This window comes from Lolium perenne, chromosome 4 (assembly GCF_019359855.2).
Source record: "Lolium perenne isolate Kyuss_39 chromosome 4, Kyuss_2.0, whole genome shotgun sequence".
In the NCBI taxonomy this organism is placed as follows: Eukaryota; Viridiplantae; Streptophyta; class Magnoliopsida; order Poales; family Poaceae; genus Lolium; species Lolium perenne.
Genome location: NC_067247.2, coordinates 389,180,115 through 389,190,425, shown reverse-complemented (window position 1 = coordinate 389,190,425; position 10,311 = coordinate 389,180,115). Strand labels below are relative to the sequence as shown.

General features: G+C 48.1%; 1 protein-coding gene and 1 long non-coding RNA gene across 3 annotated transcripts in view; both read right to left on the bottom strand.

The window, feature by feature from the left end:
• LOC127297368 (uncharacterized) overlaps positions 1 to 10,311 on the bottom strand; it is a 254,229-nt gene that overhangs the window by 11,711 nt on the left and 232,207 nt on the right. The gene's annotated exons all lie outside the window — the stretch shown is intronic.
• Positions 42 to 2,448, bottom strand: LOC127297376 (uncharacterized). Its single transcript, XR_007849130.2, has 4 exons — positions 1,386 to 2,448; positions 716 to 1,045; positions 352 to 421; positions 42 to 146 (listed from the first exon to the last, which is right to left on the bottom strand). It is a non-coding gene; the product is annotated as an uncharacterized lncRNA (long non-coding RNA).

The window sequence follows — 10,311 nt, the reverse complement described above, 5'->3', positions numbered from 1 at the left end:
TAACTTCATCTCCAAAGATGATAAATATAAAAATAATTTCACCTCTCTTAGATGGAGCTTACTCCCCTGAACTGTCCAGGTTACATCCCACCGAGTAATTTCACCGCCAAGGAACAGACACACACGTCCAGTATAAATTATAACTCCTAAGTTACTCATACAAATAAAGAATTGTCAGCAGTAGGTCAGTACAACATGTCTAGTGTGGTTTTCAACAAATAGAGAAAATTTATACACCCTCCGATCCATGATAAGTAGCGGAGCTTTAGTTCATATTTGGACCAAATTGAACTAAAGCCCCAACATTTATATTATGGGTCGGAGTAGTTACATCAATAAAAAGTCACATACTTCAAAGATACTGAAGGAGCATATTTGATGAAGCCAGGTGCATGTTTGGTGACGTGCATTTAAGAATGAGCTGCTGGCGGAAAAAATCATCAAACAAGGAAAAACTGGGTCAAAGATTATACAAAATTCTAGAAAGCCATAACTCAAGCTTAACTACTGACATCCTAGCAATATTATGATGCTAAAGGATTAGCATAACCGTAACAGCTGCACATCAAATGTATCCAGAAATCTACTCACGCGTGTGCATCAAGAATCATGAATTGTAATGGTTAGATATTCTGAACCAATCACTTTGTATAAGGCAGCTCGTTTAACCCCAGATTGCACAAAAATCTGGAACGAAAGCGATCGTGGGGCTCACCTTGTGGTTGCTCTTGTTGACATCGTAGCCGCTACTGCACACGTCAGGCTGACGAGCACTTGCATAGCAGTGTCACCGGCACACACACCTCCTTGAGAGTGTCCTGGAACCAATTCTTGGTGCAGTCCAAAACCACCTCGACGGGTGACACTCGATCATCCTCCTGCATCCCACACGTCGGTGGTCCTAGAGTTGGCCCCGACACCATCGTTCCAAGGAGTATCAAGTGCGGCCGGCGTCCACTAGCAGCAAGATGCCAGTGGAGGCGGCAAGGAGTAGATGTGTTCTTCGGGCCCATCGTAGTCATGGTAAATCAAATGATGAATTTGTCTGTAATGCCGTCAAGACAAACAACAATCAGTATCACGTTCAGAACAAAGTGTGTTGTAATACATCTAGGCTCTTGAAAATATGGATAATACAACAGCAACTAAAAAAAGCTATGGATCCCGGTGAAAACAAAATGGGGCTGTCAGCAAGATCTCATCACATGTATATACAAGAAAAGATGCTTTACATCCAAATTCGAAATGAACTATAAGTTACCAGCGTCCTTACAAGGTTATTAACATGACCAAGCAAAAATAAAGTAAGGTGTCAACACATCTCACAGTTTAATTAACATGACATTCTTTTAATAATGGCTACAAAGCAAGCCAATAACAGTTACCTGGCTTTGCCATAGTCCATACACATATCATCACTTAGTAGGTTAATTATCACATACACTTGCTCATTCCAGCCACACAAGTAGACCTGAACTGCACATGATTAAAGCACAAACTATCTGGAAACAGATACACATATATGTGAGCCAGACAGGTAGCAGTGTTCACAGATACAAATTCGTCGCAATCTAAACATTATCCAGAAATTAGAACCTCGACCGTGTATGACCCTAGATAACTAAAACAATCTCCTACACGCTGAGTATCTAGCTCACTTACCTGAACGAACCAGTAATGCATCCATAGCAGACTTGGTCAGGTTTAGAGTAGTGTTCTGCTGGCTGTCAACTGCAAAATGCATCTACAGCAGAACTACGTTCTCCATGGCCGAGTATATATGGTGCAGTACTAGACACTCCATTGGCAGTGAGGCCTCCGGAAAACTTCATCCTCGCAACGAGACACGGACGACGGCGCGTGTCTCGCGTCGCCGCTGGCGCCCCCGTCACCAGCGAGAAGATAGACGCGCCGCACCGCCTTGGACATGCACGAGTTAGAAGGCGTCGCGGCTCCAATTCTCACTTGGCCGGAAAGTAGGGGCTGGATGGGAGGATGTTCCTGGGGAGGAAGTGCCGGAGTCGGGGAGACCAGGTGGCGGCGGAGGGGACGCCGGCAGAGGATCGGCGGAAGAAAGGGGAGAGAACGTGAGTGGGCTGGTGGACCTCTACCATCTAGATTGGACCGTGGCCCAGCAAGCGCACAATAGTTTTTTTCTTTACAAAGGCAGCAGCGCTGAGATATAAACTCCTTACAGAGTTACAAAGTTCAGAGATCAAACATTAAAGGTGAGTTTGGTGATGGTTTGTACATCTCGTCCAGGTTACATACAGTGTAGCTGAATCATGAACCATAAGCGGCCAATAAAATGAGCTAGAGCATGGCATTGTGACATAATCGAAACTTAATCTGGTAATGAGGCGAATTTGTACTCTGCTATCTCCTACGTGTGTATCTGAACCCCAAGATCCAACCAAGTCAGCTGAGAAAAAGGTAGGATATATGATACAGAAAGGGACATTAAAAAGCAGATCATAGAACAGGAAGGAAGACTGCGTACGCTGCTTGTAAGAGGTCGGCGGTGGCGAGAGGACAAGCACGCATATACATGCGTCTCTGTTTCCACCTCCAGCAGATCAGCTAGCGCCATATCTCACACCGCAAGCCTCTAATCACTGCCGAGAACAAAAACAAAGTTTCAGTGACACCATCCCATTTAAACTGAAGTTAGATCTAAGAGAAGAAACACAGAGTTCTTAGGCATTGTGCATCTTCTCCACTGGCATATATGCCCATGTTGGGCATAACTGTGTCTGGCCTTTGCCGAACTGTCACCAAAAACTACATGGGATTCAAGGGCTCAATATGAAAGAATTAGTGATGGCTTTTGGAGGCAGGATGTGGCGGCATTGGATGATGAAGAGTAGAGCAATTGTAGGAATTTATAGAGAGCCAGCGCGTGCAGCTGCGAGAAGGGAGGAGGAGCAAGGAACGCGGAGAGACGATGGATGCGAGCACGATCCGTGGGACGAGCGCGAGGTGAAGCAGCAGCCATCTGATGGGATTCGGCAGATCAAGAACTTGCTGCCGCTGGACTTTCGGAAGAAGTAATTGGGAAGGAGAGGACCCGGCATGCACGGAAGTCTATCTTACCTGATTTGCGTCGGTTGAATTCATCTGTTTTAATTCACTTCCTCTAATGGCGTGGTTTCCTATCTGCTCCTCTAATCGCGTGGTTTCCTATCTGCTATTGCATGGCATAATAATGCATGGGCCGGTGTGGCTACCAAAATATATCCACCGGATCCATAATAAAAAATAAAGAGGTATGCACTGAGAAGACGGAAGTTGTAGAATTGCAACTTGGACATTACCATAATTACGCTAAACAGAACCAAAAACATGCATGTGTCGATCCTCCATCTTTGTTGTCTTCACATGTACGTGTATATCCACCAATCCACTACACTCCTATCAAACATACACATATGCACCTTATATTTTGACATTGAACATAGCGATTCCATTACTCTGCGATCACGGTCTGTGTATATTGTAATTTTGTAATGTACTCATCTCCATGTATAATAACCTTCTCCTTTTTTAAACGGAAGGTTCGAAGTGAGCCCGGCTTTGAATTAACAAAGCCATCAACCGGCTAGGAGTTACACCAGAAGTTACAACACACGCGCGTCAAGCACACAACGGAACCCAAAACAGAAGACAACACAGATAACGACGAGCTGAAGCGCCAGCTTAAACTATGAAGAGGGAGCCTTGTCTTCTGCAGCACCGGAGCAATCATGACCAAGTCCACACCAACAAACCTCCACCGCACCAAGACTGCAACCCATGAGGAACTCAACGACGGCCCGACGACCTAGCAGAGCTTGAGGAACCAAAGGAGGGGGTCTTGCGGCGACGCCTCCAAGAAGGTGAATGGCGCGAGAATGCGTCATCGTCGTCGGCAGAAACAAAGGTTCTGCAAAGTTTTCACCCTGACCCGAGAGCCACCACCCCTGGAGTTCGGGCTAGGTCCAGACCAAGAACACAACATCTTCCCCCAGCATTGGGATAAGCACACCGGCAAAAGCTACGACCAGACGCCGCCCTAGCAAAGCCCCCCAAGGCGCTAGGAAGGGCATCAGCTACCGCAGCAAACCGTGTAAAAGCAGCCAGGCCGATGCTACGAGTGGGTTGTGACACCAGCGAGAGATCACAGGGTGATCCACAAGACACTACTAGAGAAGCAAGCACAAAGTGAGGGCCCCAGGAGAGCAGATTGGGGCGGAGGGACAGAGTCCATCACTTCGAACAGGAGACATCATCGGGACGCCTTCAACAAGGGAGCGACACCCGCAGGTGACGCCGTCACCGGCATAGGCCACAGCCATGTGCAGCTTTCGCCGAGGTCCAAACCCGATCAAAATTCCGGTCGCCATCACGAGGACGTAGAGCAGACAAGGCAGCAATCGCTACCGCGCCCCCAACCAAAGTCGCCCTACTAGCCCCGGCTAGACTCATCCGCAGGGTGAACGCTAATGCTGGCTGGCAATGCCCGGCCAGACCCAGATCTAGACGTCAACGACGCTATATCGGTGGCAACCCAACGACCTCACCATCCCCAGGTCGCTAGCACCTGCACGTTCAAACTGGTCGGAGGGAAAACCAGACTACCGCCGCGGGAGCAGCAGCAGTACTGGGCACACTGCCTACCCAGCAAGCATGTGCCGGCCCAGGGACCCATCCCGGATAGCCGACAAGAACCTCGCCCCCAAGCGACGTCAAAACCGCCGGAGAGCCCGAGAGCGCCGGACTCCCACGGCAGTGAACGGCCAGGTCGTCGGATCCAGAACCTCTGTACCCAGATCAGGCCCGAGAGCAGACCAGCATGGCCAGATCCGGCCAGGCCCTGGCAGGCCCAGATCTGGGACCACAAGCCCAGATCCCGCAGCCACACGCCAACCGTAGGCTACCAAGCCGCCGGCGGACCGAGTAGCGCCGCGCACGACCGCTCCACGCTGCAGTCGCCGACCACACGGCCCTCCACGGCCGGAGCAACGCCAGCCCGAGCCGGAACCGACGCGCCTCCCCGCGGCAAGGGCGAGACCCACCCCGTCGGGCCTTCCCAGCAGGCGGAGGGAGGAGAAAACCGTCGCCGCTAGCACCGCCCGGGCTTTGCCCGGCGGCTCCCGCCGGCGGCGGCGGCGGGGGAAGGAGAAGGGTGGGGGTAGAGGAGAGGGAGACGGGGGCGCCCCGGTCGCCCCGCGGGGGGAGCGACGGGAGCGGTTTTTCTGTAGCCCCAACCCTAATTTGTCATTGTGCTACTCTAATAACCTTCTCCTCAAAATAGGCTTTCGCCTCGCTATATTAATATAGAAACTAACCGATACAAGATAGAGTCCACCGCTGGGGCAAGCAGCACATCAAAGCCCAAGAGAAACAAAAGAAGAAGGAAAATGGAAAGCAATGTCGACCAAGTCGGATCAACGAAAACGCTAATGATCCGCCACAGTTGCGCCCTCCGGAGAATTCCCACCACGATCTTAGCCCTTCGAAGCGCCACATACCTCAGCAACACCTTCAAGAAGGGATGCGACGATGACGACGCTGCTTCCCGGACAAATCCTAGGGTTTCCCCCGGTATGCGGGAGGGGTGTGGGGAGGGGGAACCCCGACGCCCTTCAAGAAAGGAATGACGGCGCCCGCGGGCGTCACATGACATATATTAGCTAGAAAATCGATTTTAGCTACAAAATTGATTTTAGCTAGAAAATACCTGATGATGAAAAACCTTGTCCCGCATTGCAAATGTAGTCCTTTGAGATGCGGGACAAGGTTTTTCATCATCAGGTATTTTCTAGCTAAAATCAATTTTGTAGCTAAAATCGATTTTCTAGCTAATATATGTCATGTAGTCCTTTGAGAATTTCATGAAAGCTTGTTTTCCATTTTCGGAGTGCCAAAAGGTTTTTGTGAAGTAGGTAATGGGCCGTAAACTAGGTTGAGGGAAACCCATGCACAACGATAGAAGAACACCTACGCACGTGATCCACACACTCACCACACACGCTAGCTCTACGGGAAGTCGTAGGATCGCCGCTGTCTCCCGTCGATGTCGTTGAAATCAGGCGGAGTTTGAACTACGCGTCCAATTTTTCCCGCCCCTGAATTTTGGGAAAATCATTTTTAGCTCCAGAACATGTCATTTTATGTACCCATCTTTTTCGGACCCGCGCGTCTCCCAGCAGGAGCACTACCGTGTTCGACGCGGCGAAACGGGACGTCGATGTGTCCCATTTTGAGCATAACTAATTCAAAAAAATCAGAAAAATATCGCAAGGCGTCATTTTGTGTGACCCAGTTGCGAGGGGAAAACATTCACGAAATAATCTATCACCTAAGGAGTTATATGGCTTTTAGGTCAAACGGGCTAGGTTATGCCAACGGGTATGCATAGTGTCCGGACCATACCACGCACATGCGTGTGCCCCTAGGACTGGAATCAACGTCGTATGCATGATTTTGCCATCGTGGCCACAGAAAACCACTTTTCCATTTTCTGAGGGTTGAAACCGTATTTTTGTGAAGCTGGGTCAGGGGCGTGAACTAGGGTTGAGGGAAACATGTGCACAATGATAAAAGAACACCTACACAACGCATTTCACACATCCACCCTGCACACTTGCTCTCCAGGATGCCGTAGGATCCCCCGTCATTTCCCGCCGATGACGTTGGAATCGGGTCAGATTTGAACTACTCGTCCACTTTTCCTCACCCCTAATTTTATCGAAAAATCATTCTTAGTGTCAGAATGTGTAATTTTATGTGGCCATCTTTTTCGGTTTCGCGCGTCTTCCAGCGGGAGCACCACCATGCTCGATGCGGCGTAACAATACGTTTGATGTGTCCCATTTTGAGCACAACTAATTCAAAAAAATAAAATAAAAAAATGTGTGACCTTTATGGGGCATCATTTATACGACCTAGTTGCGAGGAAAAAAAAATTCAAACTTGGAATACATTAGTTATTCCGGAAAACATTCGTGAAATGAGCAATCACCTACGGAGTTATAAGGTTTTTAGGTCAAATGGGCTAGCTTATAGCAAACATGCCGAAACGAGATCATACCGCGCATGCACATGCGTGTTCCCTGGGATAGGAATCAATGTTGTGTGCGGGGTTTTGCCATCGTGGCCACAAAAAAACCCGTTTTCCATTTTGAGTGTTGAAACGGGTTACTTTTGTGAAGCATATACATGGGACACGAAAATAGGTTTAGGGGACAACCGTGCACAACTATATAAGAACATGCTAGCTCTCCAGGAAGCAGTAGGATCCCCCGCCGTCTCCTGCCGCTGGAATCGCGCGGATTTGAACTACGCATCCAATTTTCCCTACATTTGATTTTCTGAAAAATCATTAGCTCCAGAACATGTCATTTTATGTGCCCATCTTTTTAGGTTCGGCGCATCTTCCAACAGGAGCACCGCCGCCCTCGACGCAGCAAAACATGACATCTTTGCCTAGTATCTTGATGTAATACAAGGCAAAAGAGTGTCTTTTCCATGTACCTTCCAGAATACGCACGACACACGACGTGTGCTTTCCAGAATACATACGGCAAAGGAAAGCATAGTTTGGCAGGAAAACTCGCGTCTCTATGGAAATTTTTCTTTGTTGTGTACCGCCAAAAAACACCCGGCAAATACGCTCTTTGTCAGGCGTCTAACGGGAGACACACGTCAAAGAAAGGCGTCGTTATTCTCCTGTCGGTCGCGCTTGTTATACGCCATGTGGCAGGTTTCTTCCCCGGGTGTCTCTTTGTGGCACTCGGCAAAGAGTGTCTTCGCCGTGTTTATTTCTTTACCGAGTGTATTTTACATGTTGTGCCGTGTTCTAATTCTTCGTCGGGTGCTAACACTCTGCACGGAATTCTTCGCCGTGTACGGATTTTTGGCACCCGGTGAAGAGCTGCTTTGTCGTGTGCCCAAACAAAGACATCAAATATGTGTTTTCATTTCTTTGTGCGGAAGGGGCGAATACTTATGCATGTGTGGTATTTGGAAAAGAAGGAGAAGGAAGAGAAAGCGAAAGAAAAGGTAGGTATATGTCTTCACGTGATGTAGTACATACACATGTTTATTATTGATCGATGATAATTTGAATGGTTGCAATCTCTCTTGAGCTAGCCTTTTTCTTTATCGTGGGTGACCAGCTGCAAATTCGTCAAAGGAAAAAAAAAAGGAAGGACATCTTTCAATAGACGCGCTATCCTTTTTATTTTTATTTTTGATTGAGAGAAAAATCCCGCGCGCGCTATCTGAAATTCTAAAAGTAAAATTGAAAAATAAAGACCACAAATTGGACCAGCGAAATCTGTGAGTTGTTGGGCCATCAGCATTTTGGGCCAAACGAAACGCATCAGCGAGACGACTCCGCCCCTCCGCCGCCGCTCTCCTTCGTCTCTGGCCACCCAGACCAGTCCGCCGCCGCCAAGGACGAAGCCCCTCCTCCCGTTGACGGGAGCACCTCACAGACCAGGGAGGCCGCGCAAGACGATCCGCGCGCGCGTCCGCTCCCTCCTTATCTGAGGCCGGCGGCGGAGGGGAGGGGCGCGGAGGACGTGCTCGTGGTGACTCGCCCGGGCTTCTGCTGCCACCGTCGTCTCCACCGACCACGTCTGCGAGCTGCTGCCGGAGAAGGCCGTTGAGGTTATCAGCACAACCTCTCCCTCTTTATTTTACATCTGGACCACAAGATCACATCAGAAAGTTCATGTCTTGGTTCCTGTTAAATGGCATCTTGATTGCACACCAAAGCTGCACCTGGTAGTAGAAGAAACATACGAGGAAGAAAAGAGCTATACTAGTTGCTTACAAGTGAGCTGTATAAGCAAGTTGCTGCCTACGTGAGAAGCGAACCTGCTGACAGTAATAATAATTGTACATAAAGGTAAAATGAACTAGACAGGTTAACTGAACAAACTAGTGATAAGCTTCCGATAATCATTTACATTAAATTTCTAATCTGCAACCAACAGACTTTTGGCTGCTGCGTTCCTAGTATTTGACTAGGCAGGACAATAATGCTGTTTATCTTGTGTTCCAGGTCATCTTCCTCAACCTGGCGCCGCTGCACCCGCAGATCTGCTTAGCTAAAGCTGTTGCCGGCGCAGCGAGATGATTTAGTTACGCCTCCCTCCACGTTGGTACATGATACATGGGGATGTTTCTTTGCCTAGCCTAATGAAATGTATGGCTGCCTCCTTCGACTCCTACATCACTGCATCCCCCATCAGCGAGACACACAAGGTCAACTTTGTGCATTTTTCTGTTTCAAAGTTTAAATAAGCACGATGCAGCAGCAATTGAAACATATGCATTGATATCTATTGTTGTCTTGTGTGTGAGGCAATACATTGTTGTGTGAGGTACTCGTATTGTCTGTACCTAATATTTGTGCAGCGGCAACATTATTTGCTTTGCTCTAAAAAAATGTAACATATTACAGATCTTCCATAAATTCAATGCTAGCTTTGTATATCCGGTTCACATGTTGTGTGCTATACATAGCATTCCCATCTTGGCTAATGGTGTTATGGCTGTAGCTTCCAATGGTGTTAGCCTGTAACTTGCTAGGCTGTTTGTGTCTTCATGCTGATTTTGCTATTTGACTAGGCAGGACAACGATGTTGTTTGTCTTATGATCCAGGCCATCTTCCTCAACCTGGCGGCGGTGCACCTGCACGTCTACAACACCCGCAGATCTGCTTAGGTAAAGATGTTGCCGGTGCCCCTCCTTTCGCAGCGAGATGATTTATTTTCGCCTCCCTCCACGTTGGTGCATTTGACGATTCACTCCCTGATACATGCAAATGTACAGCTGCCTCCTTCAACTGGTATGACTCCTACATCACCGTGTCCCCCATCTGTGAGCCACAGAAGGTCAACTTTATGCCTTTTTCGGTTTCCAGGTTTAAATAAGTACGATGCAGCAGCGATTGAAACATGTGCAGCGGTAACACTTTTTGGTTGCTCTAAGAAAATGTAACATGTTACAGATCTTCCATAAATTCAATGCGAGCTTTGTATATCTAGTTTGCATGGTGTTAGCATTCCCATCTTGGCTAATGGTGTTATGGCAGTAGCTTCCAAAGGCGGTAGCCTGTAACTTGCAAGGCTGGTTGTGTCTTCATGCTGATTGCTATTTGAGTTGATCTTGATCTAGTAATGAAGTTGCTATGTGTCTATGTTCCACTTCTGAAAATGTAGGCTTAACCTGGTGGTTGGGTTCTTACTGAAGAGGGTTGTACTATTGCAATATTCTGGCTGATTGCATTTCTTGAACCTTTCTATATTTAAGTGCTT